The following is a 17,628-nucleotide window of genomic DNA, read 5'->3' as shown; positions in this document are numbered from 1 at the left end:
GTAGATGACTGCGGCTATGGGCCGGCACAGCAGTTTGTATAGCAATGGTGGGCGGTGGAGGGACGGACCTGTGGCGCCAAAGTAGCCGCCTCGGCAACCGCGTATCAATAATGTGGGCGGCAGAAGGACGGACGGACGTCACTTGTGTCGTTTGAAGGCGGAGCAATCACATGCACTGGGAAGCGGGGCGGGCGGCGCTAACCGTTTCAGGCAGAAAGCGCGTGCGGGCGAGGGAGGCGGTCTGGGTGGGCCAGGGCTGTCAGACTCGTGCTTGGCAGCGGGTCGGTCCAGCTGCCGGACATGCTGGCTCGCCAGCTACCTCATCGAGCTGAGCGACGACAATCAGACGATGGACGTAGCTTCTGACCCGGAGCCGGCGCCACTGTCCAAGCCGATTCATGCCATGTTCACCATAGAGCAGGTGCGGCCGCACTTCGACGCCCTAATGGCGGAAGAGCTACCAGCGCAGGAGGACCTGTGCTGCAACCTCCGTCTCCTCAACGAGCACCGGTGAACAAGCGAACGACAATGCCGTCGCGGACATGTGGCCCTATGATCCTGGCTTCCCGAATGAGCAGCTGGCGCTGTATCAGACCATCCATAGGGCCCGCGAGGCCCTCTCCGTCGTCCTTCAAGTTGTTGCGCTCGCTGTGGCGCCGCCGTCTCGCATTATCAACATGGTCAACGGACACGAGGATGAGGAGATGACTTTACTTGGAGAGGATGACAGTGGGGACCCACCAGGGCCATAGCCTCAAGTACGCAAGTGCCTCCTTATTAGTATATAAAACTATAATTTTTTTCTTCCTCCTGCTTTCCTGATATCACGGTCCCACACCATTGTCAACCTATGTAGTCAATAAACGAGAGAATTGCACAAGAAGCGGCCAACAGCTGGGACCAAGCAGCTCGAGCAGTATTTGTGTTTTTGAGGTGTGAGCACTTCAGAGTTTTTGTTGAGCGATGTTTAGCCCAGATATTAATTTTTCTCCTCTAAACAACAACGAAAACATCGCTGCAGCTATTAACTGGGCGAGCTGTGGCCCGTCTAGCCCAGGCCAGATATCCAGCCCAGATCTTAATTTTTTTCAAGCTGAAAATGGCTAGTCCAGCTATACTTTTTTTAGGAATACCCAAGCATGGTCAAGTTGTTATTCTCCGCCCCGCTGGGCTGCAAATCTTTCCTAGGAGGGATGCATTAGGCTTAGCAAGAAAATTGACTTTAAGAAATAATAAATGGAATGTAATTCTAAAAACTGGGCAGTAACTATAAAAAATGCACCAAACACGTAATTACTATATAAAATATTATTTTTGGATATTGAAAATTTTAATTTCATTAATTGTTGCGAGCGCAATGTTTCATTGGATTTTTTTACGTCATATAAATTTATATTGAAATAGTATTTAATATGACTAGAAATTTAGGGATAAAAATATTTCGGATCCCATCAAAATGTGGGAAATTTTATTGAATTCTGTTTTGAATGGTTGGTTGAAATGGGCTATACTTTTAACAAACTGTAAATGGGCTGTAGTAAATTCCATTAGAATTCAGAAATTGGCTGCACATTCTTGCAAATCTCAAATGGGCTATAAGTTCTCTGCCACACACTTGTGGCCTTACTAAGTTGATGTGTCCCCTAAAAAAAGAGAGTTGACACGTATGCAAGGCTTTGTCAACTTATAGTCAACACACGATTCTAGAAGCAGTGGTCGTTGGATGTCCATCCAACGGATGCCGTGCTTCTTCAATCTCGGATATTCTAGCTTCACCCGCCCAAAAAATGATTCCTCCCCCTGACATCTAGGGCGCACTGTTTCGGAAGCTGACCTGTGGGCCTACTAAGTTGACGCGTACCAAGGGCTTTGTCAACTTAGTCAAGATAAACGATTCTAGCTGCAGTGACAGTACGATGTCCATCCAACGGCCGTCGTGCTTCTTCAACCTCTGGTCTTCTTGCTCCAGCCGCCAAAATCAGCGCCGGTCGTGCCACCTGCTCCTGCCTCCCGTGGCCGGCTGTGCTGCCGCGCAGGCCTCACCGCCCCTACTACTCCCACCGCTGGCCAGGGCATCCCTCCACTCACCCACACCCCCTGTTATTCTGCGACGACGATAGCCGAACCAGTGAACCCTCGTACTCCTCTCTGCATGGCCATCCACTGCCACATCTTCCCCGGCTCCGCGTCGTCCCCTTCCTAGGCCTCGCTGTCGTCCACCGCCCTGGTGCTCTCAGGGCGGCGTGGTCAACGTGGTCAAGGAATGACTTCCATCAGAAGAGTATTGTACATGGAGAGGCTGACAGCTGGGTCCACGAAAGTGGCAAGGAAGTGCCTCCTCATTACGTGGAAAATAATTATTCCTCCACCTGACAACAGGGACCCACTGGACGGGCCACCTTATTTGGCGAAAAAAACGTTTCTCCCCTGACTGCTGGGACCCATCGGATGGTCCAACGTATTTCATGAAAAAAATGTTCCCCCACTGTCAGCTTGCACCCACCAGAGGTGCCTCCTTATTACGCACAAAAAATGAATAATCCCCCTGCTAGTTGGGACCACCTTGGTGGGAGGCTGACTTGTGGGCCTACTAAGTTGACGGGGACGGAGTGCTTTCTCAACTTAGTAAATATGAACGATTCTACCACCAGTGACCGTACGATGTCCATCCAACGGCCGTAGTGCTTCTTCAACCTTTGGTCTTCTTGCTCCAGCCGCCCAAAGCAGCGCCGGTCGTGACACGTGCTCCTACCTCCCGTGGCCGGCTGTGCTGTCGCAGAGGCCTCACCGCCCCCTACTATTCCCACCGCTGGCCAGGCCCTGCGGCGATGACAGCCTCACACCGCAGCCGAACCAGTGAACCCTCGTACTCCTCTCCGCGCGGGCTTCCACTATTGCGTCTTCCCCGGCTCCTCGTCGTCCCCTTCCTAGTCCTCGTCGTCGTCCACTGCCCTGGTGCTCTCGGCGCGGCGTGGTGAACATGGTCAAGGAATGACTTCCATCAGAAAAGTACTGTACATGGAGAGGCTGACAGCTGGGTCCTTTTCCGGAGCTCCGCTGGAGAGGGCATTGATCACGGAGGGCCTCTACATCAACTCCACGGCCTCTCCAATGATGTGTGAGTAGTTTACTTCAGACCTACGGGTCCATAGCTAGTAGCTAGATGGCTTCTTCTCTCTCTTTGGATCTCAATACAAAGTTCTCGTCGATCTTCTTGGAGATCTATTCGATGTAATCTTCGTTTGCGGTGTGTTTGTCGAGATCTGAAGAATTGTGGGTTTATGATCCAGATTATCTATGAAAAATCTTTTTATTCTCCTCTGAATTCTTTTATGTATGATTGGTTTATCTTTGCATGTCTCTTCGAATTATCAGTTTGGTTTGGCCTACTAGATTGATCTTTCTTGCAATGGGAGAAGTGCTTAGCTTTGGGTTCAATCTTGCGGTGCTCGATCCTAGTGACAGAAAGGGAACCGACACGAATTGTATTTTTGCCATCGAGGAAAAAATATGGGGTTTATATCATATTTCATGAATTTATCCCTCTACATCATGTCATCTTCCTTAAAGCATTACTCTGTTCTTATGAACTTTATACTCTAGATGCATGCTGGATAGCAGTCGATGTGTGGAGTAATATAGTAGTAGATGCAGAATCGATTCGGTCTACTTGTCTTGGACATGATGCCTATATACATGATCATACATAGATATTCTCATAACTATGCTCAATTCTATCAATTGCTCGACAGTAATTCGTTTACCCACCGTAATACTTATGCTCTTGAGAGAAGCCACTAGTGAAACCTATGGCCCCCGGGTCTATCTTCCATCATATAAATCTTCCAACACTTAGTTATTTCCTTTGCCGTTTATTTTACTTTGCATCTTTATTTCTCTTTATCATAAAAGTACCAAAAAATATTATATTATCATATCTATCAGATCTCACTCTCGTAAGTGACCGTGAAGGGCTTGACAACCCCTTTATTGCGTTGGTTGCGATGTTCTTATTTGTTTGTGTAGGTGTCTGGGACTTGACCGTGATCTCCTACTGGATTGATACCTTGGTTCTCAAAAACTGAGGGAAATAATTACGCTACTTTGCTACATCAACCTTTCCTCTTCAAGGGAAAACCAACACAGTGCTCAAGAGGTAGCAAGAAGGATTTCTGGCGCCGTTGCCGGGGAGATTCGCGCCAAGTCAAGTCAAGATTTGACTCTCTACAACGAGTCATTTCTGGTTCCATTACCAAGTCAAGACATACCAAGTACCCATCACAAACTCTTATCCCTCGCATTACATTATTTTCCATTTACCTCTCGTTTTCCTCTCCCCCACTTCACCCTTGCCATTTTATTCGCCCTCTCTCTCTCTCCATTCCCCTTCTCTTTCCCTATTTGCCTCTTTTGCCTGTTTCTTGTTTGCTTGTGTGTTGGATTGCTTGCCTTGTCTTTATGGCTAGTCCTCTATCTTCTCCATTGTCTCCCGAGAATGAAGTTCTTAATTTTAAACAAAGGGAGGGAGAAAATCTAGAAGATGCTTGGTATAGAATTTGCAATGCACAAAATAGATCTATCAGGAAGCAATCTACTTCCGTTCTTCTCCACAATTTTTATGTAGGCACCACGCCTTGGAATATATATATTCTTGATACCATTACCGGGGCAAATTTCTTGGGTAGCCATACTTTTGATTCTTATAATGTTATGATATATTTGTTTGGCCCACCACCTCTTTTGGTTAATGGAACTGTGTTAACTTTGGAACATGTGATGCAAAGGCTTGAAATTATTGAGAATAATGTTGCTACTGTAGAGTTGATTGATAATTTGGATAAAAAGATCCACAACCAAATTACCCAATATGGATCTAAGGTGGTAGTTACTCTGAAACTTTTAAGGAAAAAGAACCCATAGTTAATGAAAGAATAGATCAAGATTCTACTAGAATCGATAAGCTTGAGGGAATTATCACCAACTTGGGATCCGCTTTTTCTTCTATTAAAAATACTCCAAATCCTCCTACTAAAATTGCCAAGCTTGTTTATGTTCCTAAAAATAAGGGTGAATCCTCTAGTAAGGAAACTGCGGATTTAAAATCAAGAAGTGTTCATCTTAATCTTTTTGCTATCATTAAGGAACCATTTGATACAAATGATTTTCTCGATTTTATGCCTAGGAGTTTGATAATTAATAAAAAGTAAGAAACTCCTAATAATTACAGGTGTCTCATTGAAGAATTACCTACCAAAGATGGCAATACTTAGATCTATCTTCGCTTTTATGCCTAGCTAGGGGCGTTAAACGATAGTGCTTGTTAGGAGGCAACCCAATTTTATTTTTATTCCTTGATTTTTGCTCCTTTTTAGTAATAAATAATTTATCTAGAATCTGTTTTGGTTGTGTTTTTTGTGTTTAATTAGTGTTTGTTCCAAGTAGAACCATTGGGAAGACTTGGGGAAAGTCTTTTTGATCTTGCTGTAAAAAACAGAAACTTTAGCGCTCACGAGAATCGCTGCCATTTTTATTTGGAAGGTCCTATTTAGTTAATTATTTTTGAAGATAATTAAAAGATAAATTCTTCACGTCCAGATATTTATTTTAGAATTTTTGGGGTTCCAAAACTTGCGTTATCTACAGATTACTACAGACTATTCTGTTTTGTGACAGATTCTGTTTTTCGTGTGTTGTTTGCTTATTTTGAAGAATCTATGACTAGTAAAAGAGTTTATAAACCATAGAGAAGTTGGAATACAGTAGGTTTAACACCAATATAAATAAATAATGAGTTCATTACAGTACCTTGAAGTGGTGTTTTGTTTTCTTTCGCTAACGGAGCTCACGAGATTTTCTATTTTGAGTTTTGTGTTGTGAAGTTTTCAAGTTTTGGGTAAAGATTTGATGGATTGTGGAACCAGGAGTTGCAAGAGCCTAAGCTTGGGGATGCCCATGGCACCCCAAGGTAAAATTCAAGGACACCAAAAAGTCTAAGCTCGGGGATGCCCCGGAAGGCATCCCCTCTTTCGTCTTCGTCTATCGATAACTTTACTTTGAGCTATATTTTTATTCACCACATGATATGTGTTTTGCTTGGATCTTCTTGTATGATTTGAGTCTTTGATCTTTAGTTTACCACAATCATCCTTGCTGTACACACCTTTTGAGAGAGACTCACATGATTTGAAATTTATTAGAATACTCTATGTGCTTCACTTATATCTTTTGAGCTATATAGTTTTTGCTCTAGTGCTTCACTTATATCTTTTAGAGCACGGTGGTGATTTATTTTATCAAAATAATTGTTCTCTCATGCTTCACTTATATTATTTTGAGAGTCCTTAAGAACAACATGGCAATAAAAAACTTTTATATAAGTGCATTGAATACTATGAGAAGTTTGATACATGATAATTGTTTTGAGATATGGAGATGGTGATATTAGAGTCATGCTAGTTGAGTAGTTGTGAATTTGAGAAATACTTGTGTTGAAATTTTGATTCCCGTAGCGTGCACGTATGGTGAACCGTTATGTGATCAAGTCGGAGCATGATTTATTTATTGATTGTCTTCCTTATGAGTGGTGGTCGGGGACGAGCGATGGTCTTTTCCTACCAATCTATCCCCCTAGGAGCATGCGCGTAATACATTGTTTCGATAACTACTAGATTTTTGCAATAAGTATGTGAATTCTTTATGACTAATGTTGAGTCCATTGATTATACACACCCTCACCCTTCCACCATTGCTAGCCTCTCTAGTATTGCACAACTTCCGCCGGTACCATAAACCCACCATATACCTTCCTCAAAACAGCCACCATACCTACCTATTATGGCATTTCCATAGCCATTCCGAGATATATTGCCATGCAACTTTCCACCATTCCCTTATTATGACACGCTTCATCATTGTCATATTGCTTGCATGATCGTGTAGTTGACATCGTATTTGTGGCAAAGCCACCATTCCTAATTCTTCATACATGTCACTCATGCATCATTGCACATCCCGGTACACCGCCAAAGGCATTCACATAGAGTCATATTTTGATCTAAGTATTGAGTTGTAATTCTTGAGTTGTAAGTAAATAAAGTGTAATGATCATCATTATTAATTAGAGCATTGTCCCAAGTGAGGAAAGGATGATGGAGACTATGATTCCCCCACAAGTCGGGATGAGACTCCGGATGAAAAATAAAATAAAAAAAGGTGGGAAAGAGGCCAAAAAAAGAGAGAAGGGACAATGCTACTATCCTTTTTCCACACTTGTGCTTCAAAGTAGCACCATGATCTTCATGGTAGAGAGTCTCTTATGTTGTCACTTTCATATGCTAGTGGGAATTTTTCATTATAGAACTTGGCTTGTATATTCCAATGACGGGCTTCCTGAAAATGCCCTAGGTCATCGTGAGCAAGCAAGTTGGATGCACACCCACTTAGTTTCTTTTGTTGAGCCTTCATATACTTATAGCTCTAGTGCATCCGTTGCATGGCAATCCCTACTCACTCACATTGATATCTATTGATGGGCATCTCCATAGCCCATTGATACACCTAGTTGATGTGATACTATCTTCTCCTTTTTGTCTTCTCCACAACCACCATTCTATTCCACCATAGTGCTATATCCATGGCTCACGCTCATATATTGCATGAAGATTGAAAAAGTTTGAGAATATCAAAAGTATGAAACAATTGCTTGGCTTGTCATCCGGGTTGTGCATGATTTAAATATTTTTTGTGGTGAATATAGAGCATAGCTAGACTATATGATTTTGTAGGGATAACTTTCTTTGGCCATGTTATTTTGAGAAGACATAATTGCCTAGTTAGTATGCTTGAAGTATTATTATTTTTATGTCAATATTAAACTTTTATCTTGAATCTTTTGGATCTGAACATTCACGCCACAATAAAGAAAAATTACATTGAGAAATATGTTAGAAAGCATTCCACATCAAAAATTCTTCTTTTATCATTCACCTACTCGAGGACGAGCATGAATTAAGCTTTGGGATGCTTGATATGTCTCCAACGTATCTATAATTTTTGATTGCTCCATGCTTTTATATTGTCTATTTTGGATGTTAATGGGCTTTATTTTACACTTTTATATCATTTTTGGGACTAACCTACTAATCGGAGGCCCATCCCAAATTCCTGTTTTTTTGCCTATTTTAGGGTTTTGAATAAAAGGAATATAAAACGGAGTCCAAACGGAATGAAACCTTTGGGAACGTGATTTTATCAACAAACATGATCCAGGAGACATGGGGTGGGCGTCAAGAAACAAGGGAGGAAAGCACGAGGCAGGGGGTTGCGCCTACCCCCCTGGGCGTGCCCTCCAACCTCGTGGGCCCTCCGTTTCCCCACATACATACCTCTTCCTCCTGTATACATCCAGGAGCACCACGAAAACCTAATTTCACCGCCGCAACCTTCTGTACCTGAGAGATCCCATCTTGGGGCCTTTTCCGGAGCTCCACTGGAGGGGGCATTGATCACAGAGGGCCTCTACATCAACTCCATGGCCTCTCCGGTGATGTTTGAGTAGTTTACTTCAGACCTACGGGTCCACAGCTAGTAGCTAGATGGCTTCTTCACTCTCTTTGGAACTCAATACAAAGTTCTCCTCGATCTTCTTGGAGATCTATTTGATGTAATCTTCTTTTGCGGTGTGTTTGTCGAGATCCGATGAATTGTGGGTTTATGATCCAGATTATCTATGAACAATCTTTGATTCTCCTATGAATTCTTTTATGTATGATTGGTTTATCTTTGCAAGTCTCTTCGAATTATCAGTTTGGTTTGCCCTACTAGATTGATATTTCTTGCAATGGGAGAAGTGCTTAGCTTTGGGTTCACTCTTGCGGTGCTCGATCCCAATGACAGAAAGGGAACCGACATGTATTGTATTGTTGCCATCGAGGATAAAAATATGGGGTTTATATCATATTGCATGAATTTATCCCTCTACATCATGTCATCTTCCTTAAAGCATTACTCTGTTCTTATGAACTTAATACTCTAGATGCATGCTGGATAGCGGTCGATGTGTGGAGTAATAGTAGTAGATGCAGAATCGTTTCGGTCTACTTGTCTCGGACGTGATGCCTATATACATGATCATACCTAGATATTCTCATAACTATGCTCAATTCTATCAATTGCTCACAATAATTTGTTTATCCACCGTAATACTTATGCTCTTGAGAGAAGCCACTAGTGAAACCTATGGCCCCGAGTCTATCTTCCATCATATAAATCATCCAACACTTAGTTATTTCCTTTGCCGTTTATTTTACTTTGCATCTTTATTTCTCTTTATCATAAAAATACCTAAAATATTATCCTATCATATATATCAGATCTCACTCTCATAAGTGACCGCGAAGGACTTGACAAGGGATATCTACTACACAACCTTCTTCATGTAGACATTGTTGGGCCTCCAAGTGTAGCGGTTTGTAGAGCAGTAGCAAATTTCCCTCAAGTGGATGACCTAAGGTTTATCAATCCGTGGGAGGTGGAGGATGAGGATGGTCTCTCTCAAACAACCCTGCAACCAAATAACAAAGAGTCTCTTGTATCCCCAACACACCCAATACAATGGTAAATTGTATAGGTGCACTAGTTCGGCGAACAGATGGTGATACAAGTGGTATATGGATGGTAGATAAAGGTATTTTTAATCTGAAAATATAAAAACAGCAAGGTAGCTAATGGTAAAAGTGAGCACAAACGGTATTGCAATGCGTTGAAACAAGGCCTAGGGTTCATACTTTGACTAGTGCAAGTTCCCTCAACAATAATAACATAATTGGATCATATAACTATCCCTCAACATGCAACAAAGAATCACTCCAAAGTCACTAATAGCGGAGAACAAACAAAGAGATTATCGTAGGGTACGAAACCACCTCAAAGTTATCCTTTCTGATCGATCTATTCAAGAGTCCATAGTAAAATAACATGAAGCTATTCTTTTCGTTCAATCTATCATAGAGTTCATACTAGAATAACACCTTAAGACACAAATCAACCAAAACCCTAATGTCACCTAGATACTCCAATGTCACCTCAAGTATCCGTGGGTATGATTATACGATATGCATCACACAATTTCAGATTTATCTATTCAAACCAACACAAAGTACTTCAAAGAGTGCCCCAAAGTTTCTACCGAAGAGTCAAGACGAAAACGTGTGCCAACTCCTATGCATAGGTTCATGGGCGGAACCTGCAAGTTGATCACCAAAACATACATCAAGTGGATCACGTGATATCCCATTGTCACCACAGATAAGCACGTGCAAGACATACAGCAAGTGTTCTCAAATCCTTAAAGACTCAATCTGATAAGATAACTTCAAAGGGAAAACTCAATCCATCACAAGAGAGTAGAGGGGGGGATAAACATCATAAGATCCAAATATAATAGCAAAGCTCGCGATACATCAAGATCGTGCCGACTCAAGAACACGAGAGAGAGATAGAGAGATATCAAACACATAGCTACTAGTACATACCCTCAGCCCCGAGGGAGAACTACTCCCTCCTCGTCATGGAGAGCACCGGGATGATGAAGATGGCCACCGGTGAGGGGTTCCCCCCTCCGGCAGGGTGCCGGAAAGGGTCTAGATTGGTTTTCGATGGCTACGGAGGCTTCTGGCGGCGGAACTCCCGATCTATTCTGCTCCTCGAAGTTTTTAGGGTATATGGGTATATATAGGAGGAAGAAATACGTCAGGGAGCCACGAGGGGCCCATGAGGGTGGAGGGTGCGCCCAGGGGGGTGGGCGCGCCCCCCTACCTCGTGTCTTCCTCGTTGCTTCCCTTATGTACACCCCAAGTCTTCTGGATTGCTTCCGTTCCAAAAATAAATTCCGTGAAGTTTCAGGTCAATTGGACTCCGTTTGATTTTCCTTTTTTGCGATACTCTAAAACAAGGAAAAAACAGAAACTGGCAATGGGCTCTAGGTTAATAGGTTAGTCCAAAAAATCATATAAAATAGCATATAAATGCATATAAAACATCCAATGTTTATAATATAATAGCATGGAACAATAAAAAATTATAGATACGTTGGAGACGTATCTACATCCCCAAGCTTAATTCCTGCTTGTCCTCGAGTAGGTAAATGATAAAAATAGAATTTTTGATGTGGAATGGTACCTAACATATTTCTTCTAAGTAATTATCTTCATTTTGGCATGAATGTTCAGAACCATAAAATTCAAGACAAAAGTTTAATATTGACATAAAAAATAATAATACTTCAAGCATACTAACAAAGTAATCATGTCTTCTCAAAATAACATGGCCAAAGAAAGCTATCCCTACAAAATCATATAGTCTGGCTATGCTCCATCTTCACCACATAACATATTTAAATCATGCACAACCCCCGATGACAAGCCAAGCAATTGTTTCATACTTTTGTTGTTCTCAAACTTTTTCAATCTTCAAGCAATATATGAGCGTGAGCCATGGATATAGCACTATAGGTGGAATAGAATGGTGGTTGTGGAGAAGACAAAAATGAGAAGATAGCCTCACATCAACTAGGCGTATCAACGGGCTATGGAGATGCCCATTAATAGATATCAATGTGAGTGAGTAGGGATTGCCATGCAACAGATGCACTAGAGCTATAAGTATATTAAAGCTCAAAAAGAAACTAAGTGGGTGTGCATCTAACTCGCTTGCTCACGAAGACCTAGGGCATTTTGAGGAATCCCATCATTGGAATATACAAGCCAAGTTCTATAATGAAAGATTCCCACTAGTATATGAAAGTGACAACATTGGAGACTCTCTATAATGAAGATCATGGTGCTACTTTGAATCACAAGCGTGGTAAAAGGATAGTAGCATTGCCCCTTCTCTCTTTTTATCTCATTTTTTTATTTTTTTTTATTTGGGCCTTTTCTCTTTTTTTATGGCCTCTTTTTTTTATTTAGTCCGGAGTCTCATCCTGACTTGTGGGGGAATCATAGTCTCCATCATCCTTTCCTCACTAGGACAATGCTCTAATAACGATGACCATCACACTTTTATTTACTTACAACTCGATACTTGGAACAAGATATGACTCTATATGAATGCCTTCGGCGGTGTACTGGGATGTGCCATGACTCATGGGTGACATGTATGAAAGAATTATGAATGGTGGCTTTGCCACAAATACAATGTCAAATACATGATCATGCATAGCAATACGACAATGATGGAGTGTGTCATAATAAATGGAACGGTGGAAAGTTGCATGGCAATATATCTCGGAATGGCTATGGAAATGCCATAATAGGTAGGTATGGTGGCTGTTTTGAGGAAGGTATATGATGGGTGTATGATACCGGCGAAAAGTGCGTGGTATTAGAGATGCTAGCAATGGTGGAAGGGTGAGAGTGTGTATAATCCATGGACTCAACATTAGTCATAAAGAACTCACATACTTATTGGAAAAATCTATTAGTTACCAAAGAAAAGTATTACACGCATGCTCCTAGGGTGATAGATTGTTAGGAAAAGACCATCGCTCGTCCCCGACCGCCACTCATAAGGAAGGCAATCAATAAATAAATCATGCTCCGACTTCATCAAATAACGGTTCACCATACGTGCATGCTACGAGAATCACAAACTTCAACACAAGTATTTCTCAAATCCAGAACTACTCACTAGCATGACTCTAATATCACCATCTTCATATCTCAAAACAATTATCAAGTATCAAACTTCTCATAGTATTCAATGCACTTTATATGAAAGTTTTTATTATATCCCTCTTGGATGCCCATCATATTAGGACTAATTTCATAACCAAAGCAAATTACCATGCTGTTCTAAGAGACTCTCAAAATAATATAAGTGAATCATGAGAGATCAATTATTTCTATAAAATAAAACCACCACCGTGCTCTAAAAGATATAAGTGAAGCACTAGAGAAAATGACAACCTACTCCCAAAGATATAAGTGAAGATCAATGAGTAGTCGAATAATCATGCAACTATGTGAAGACTCTCTAACATTTAAGAATTTCAGATATTGGTATTTTATTCAAACATCAAGAAAAACAAGGTAAAATGAAATTCTAAGAATGGCAAACATCATGTGAAGAAGCAAAAACTTAGGATCAACCGAAACTCACCGATAGTTGTTGAAGAAGAAAGGTGGGATGCCAACTGGGGCATCCCCAAGCTTAGGCGCTTGAGACTTCTTGAAATATTATCTTGGGATGCCTTGGGAATCCCCAAGCTTGAGATTTTCTGTCTCCTTAATTCCTCTCATATCACGGTCTCCCTAAATCTCAAAAGCTTCATCCACACAAAACTCAACAAGGACTCGTGAGATAAGTTAGCATAAACCAATGCAAAACCTTATCATACTCTTACTGTAGCAAATCACTAAAATTATTATTAAACATTGCATACTAAATGCATCTGCATATTTAATAGTCCTATCCTCAAATAGAATCATTTAAGAAGCAAACATATGCAAACAATGCAAACATAACAGCAATATGCCTAAACAGGACAGTCTGTAAAGAGTGCAACGAGATCCATACTTCCCTACCTTCAAAAATTATGAAAGAAAATTCCCACTGTATTAAATTTATCAGAGCTTATTATGAAAAAGGTTTCAACATTTTATCACATTCTTAATTTTCTAGGGAATTTTTGCAACAGTGGTAAACTTTCTGTTTTCAAACAGCAACATGTGGACTTGTAAAATAGGCATAGTAAAGGCAATCAATGCCACTTTTATTGAAATAAAAGATGCAAAACATTGTTCTAAATAACATAAAGCAAATCCTAACAAAATAAATTGACGCTCCAAGCAAAACACATATCATGTGGTGAATAAAAATATAGCTCCAAGTAAAGTTACCAATGAACGAAGACGAAAGAGGGGATGCCTTCCGGGGCATCCCCAAGCTTAGGATTTTGGTTGTCCTTGAATATTACCTTGGGGTGCCTTGGGCATCCCTAAGCTTAGGCTCTTGCCACTCCTTATTCCATAGTCCATCAAATCCTTACCCAAAACTTGAAAACTTCACAACACAAAACTTAACAGAAAACTCGTAAGCTGCGTTAGCGAAAGAAAAGAAAAAACCACTTCAAGGTACTGTAATGAACTCATTATTTATTTATATTGGTGTTAAACCTACTGTATTACAACTTCTCTATGGTTTATAAACTCTTTTACTAGCCATAGATTCATCAAAGTAAGTAAACAACACATGAAAAACAGAATCTATCAAAAAGAGAACAGTCTGTAGTAATCTTTAACTAACGCAAACTTCAAGAACCCCAAAAATTCTAAAATAAATTCCTGGACGTGAGGAATTTATCTATTAATCATCTGCAAAAATAATTAACTAAATAGCACTCTTCCAATAAAAAATGGCAGCAATTCTCATGAGTGCTAAAGTTTCTGTTTTTTACAGGAAGATCAACAAGATTTTGTGAGCATCATGAAGAATATTAGTAGCTCATTTAAGTCTAACCCTCTTCCTATGCATTGGGATTTTGTGATTAAAGAACTTATGGGAACAATAATCAAGTAGCATAGGAGGGCAAAACAAGCATAACTTCAAAACTTTAAGCACGTAGAGAGGAAACTTGATATTATTGCAATTCCTACAAGCATATGTTCCTCCCTCATAATAATTTTCAGTAGCATCATGAATGAATTCAACAATATAACCAGCACCTAAAGTATTCTTTTCATGATCTACAAGCATAGAAATTTTATTACTCTCCACACAAGCAAAATTCTTCTCATGAATAATAGTGGGAGCAAACTCAACAAAATAATTATCATGTGAGGCATAACCCAATCGAAAACTAAAATCATGATGACAAGTTTCATGTATATCATTATTCTTATAGCATACAAGTCATCACAATAATCATCATAGATAGCAACTTTGTTCTCATAATCAATTGGATCCTCTTCCGAAATAGTGGATTCATCACAAAATAAAGTCATGACCTCTCCAAATCGACTTTCATCAATATAATCATCATAAATAGGAGGCATGCTTTCATCATAATAAATTTGCTCATCAAAACTTGGGGGACAAAAAATATCACCTTCATCAAACATAGCTTCCCCAAGCTTGTGGCTTTGCATATCATTAGCATCATGGATATTCAAGGAATTCATACTAACAACATTGCAATCATGCTCATCATTCAAATATTTAGTGCCAAACATTCTAATGCATTCTTCTTCTAGCACTTGAGCACAATTATTGGAATCCTTATTCTCACGAAAGACATTAAAAAGATGAAGCATATGAGGCATCCTTAATTCCATTATTTTGTAATTTTCTTTTATAGACTAAACTAGTGATAAAACAAGAAACAAAAAGATTCGATTGCAAGATCTAAAGATATACCTTCAAGCACTCACCTCCCCGGCAACGGCGCGAGAAAAGTGCTTGATGTCTCCTACACAACCTTCTTCTTGTAGACATTGTTTGGCCTCCAAGTGCAGAGGTTTGTAGGATAGTAGCAAATTTCCCTCAAGTGGATGACCTAAGGTTTATCAATCCGTGGGAGGTGTAGGATGAAGATGGTCTCTCTCAAACATACCTGCAACCAAATAACAAAGAGTCTCTTGTGTCCCCAACACACCCAATACAATGGTAAATTGTATAGGTGCACTAGTTCGGCGAAGAGATGGTGATACAAGTGGTATATGGATGGTAGATAAAGGTATTTGTAATCTGAAAATAAAAAACAGCAAGGTAACTAATGGTAAAAGTGAGCACAAACGGTATTGCAATGCATTGAAACAAGGCCTAGAGTTCATACTTTCACTAGTGCAAGTTCCCTCAACAATAATAACATAATTGGATCATATAACTATCCCTCAACATGCAACAAAGAGTCACTCCAAAGTCACTAATAGCGGAGAACAAACAAAGATATTATGGTAGGGTACGAAACCACCTCAAAGTTATCCTTTCTGATCGATCTATTCAAGAGTCCGTAGTAAAATAACATGAAGCTATCCTTTCCATTCAATCTATCATAGAGTTCGTACTAGAATAACACCTTAAGACACAAATCAACCAAAACCCTAATGTCACCTAGATACTCCAATGTCACCCCGAGTATCCGTGGGTATGATTATACTATATGCATCACACAATCTCAGATTCATCTATTGAAACCAACACAAAGTACTTCAAAGAGTGCCCCGAAGTTTCTACCGGAGAGTCAAGACTAAAACGTGTGCCAACCCCTATGTATAGGTTCATGGGTGGAACCCGCAAGTTGATCACCAAGACATACATCAAGTGGATCACGTGATATCCCATTGTCACCACAGATAAGCACGTGCAAGACATACATCAAGTGTTCTCAAATCCTTAAAGACTCAATCCGATAAGATAACTTCAAAGGGAAAACTCAATCCATCACAAGAGAGTAGAGGGGGGAGAAGTATCGTAAGATCCGAATATAATAGCAAAGCTCGCGATACATCAAGATCGTGCTGACTCAAGAACACGAGAGAGAGAGAGAGAGAGATCAAACACATAGCTACTGGTACATACCCTCAACCCCGAGGGAGAACTATTCCCTCCTCGTCATGGAGAGCTCCGGGATGATGAACATGGCCACCGGTGGGGGGTTCCCCCCTCCGGCAGGGTGCCGGAACGGGTCTAGATTGGTTTTCGGTGGCTACGGAGGCTTCTGGCGGCGGAACTCCCGATCTATTATGCTCCTCAAAGTTTTTAGGGTATATGAGTATATATTGGAGGAAGAAATACGTCAGGGGAGCAACGAGGGGCCCACGAGGGTGGAGGGCGCGCCCCCCCTTCCTCGTGCCTTCCTCGTTGCTTCCCTTATGTACACCCCAAGTCTTCTGGATTGCTTCCGTTCCAGAAATAAGTTCCGTGAAGTTTCAGGTCAATTGGAGTCTGTTTGATTTTCCTTTTCTGCGATACTCTAAAACAAGGAAAAAACAGAAACTGGCCCTGGGCTCTAGGTTAATAGGTTAGTCCCAGAAATAATATAAAATAGCATATAAACGCATATAAAACATCCAAGGTTGATAATATAATAGCATGGAACAATCAAAAAGACCTTTATCGCGTTGGTTGCGATGTTCTTATTTGTTTGGGTAGGCGCGTGGGACTTCAGCGTGATCTCCTACTGGATTGATACCTTGGTTATCAAAACTGAGGGAAATACTTACGCTACTTTTTTGCATCACCCTTTCTCTTCAAGGGAAAACTAACGTAGTGCTCAAGAGGTAGCAGGCCACGCCCTGCGGCGACGGCATCCTCACACCGCAGCCGAACCAGTGAACCCTCGTACTCCTCTCCACGCGGGCTTCCACTACCGCGTCTTCCCTGGCTCCGCGTTGTCCCCTTCCTAGGCCTCACCGTCGTCCACCGCCCTGGTGCTCTCGGCACGGCATGGTCAACGTGGTCAAGGAACGACTTCCATCAGAAGAGTACTGTACATGGAGAGGTTGACAGCTAGGTCCACGGTGGCTGCAAGGAAGTGCCTCCTTATTATGCGCAAAATAATTATTCCTCCACCTGATAGCAGGGACCCACCGGACGGGCAACTATATTTTGCGGAAAAAAAAATGTTTC

The sequence above is a fragment of the Triticum urartu genome, chromosome 3 (assembly GCF_003073215.2).
Source record: "Triticum urartu cultivar G1812 chromosome 3, Tu2.1, whole genome shotgun sequence".
Lineage (NCBI taxonomy): Eukaryota > Viridiplantae > Streptophyta > Magnoliopsida > Poales > Poaceae > Triticum > Triticum urartu.
The sequence above is the reverse complement of the archived record's forward strand: the minus strand, read 5'-3'. Positions refer to the sequence as shown.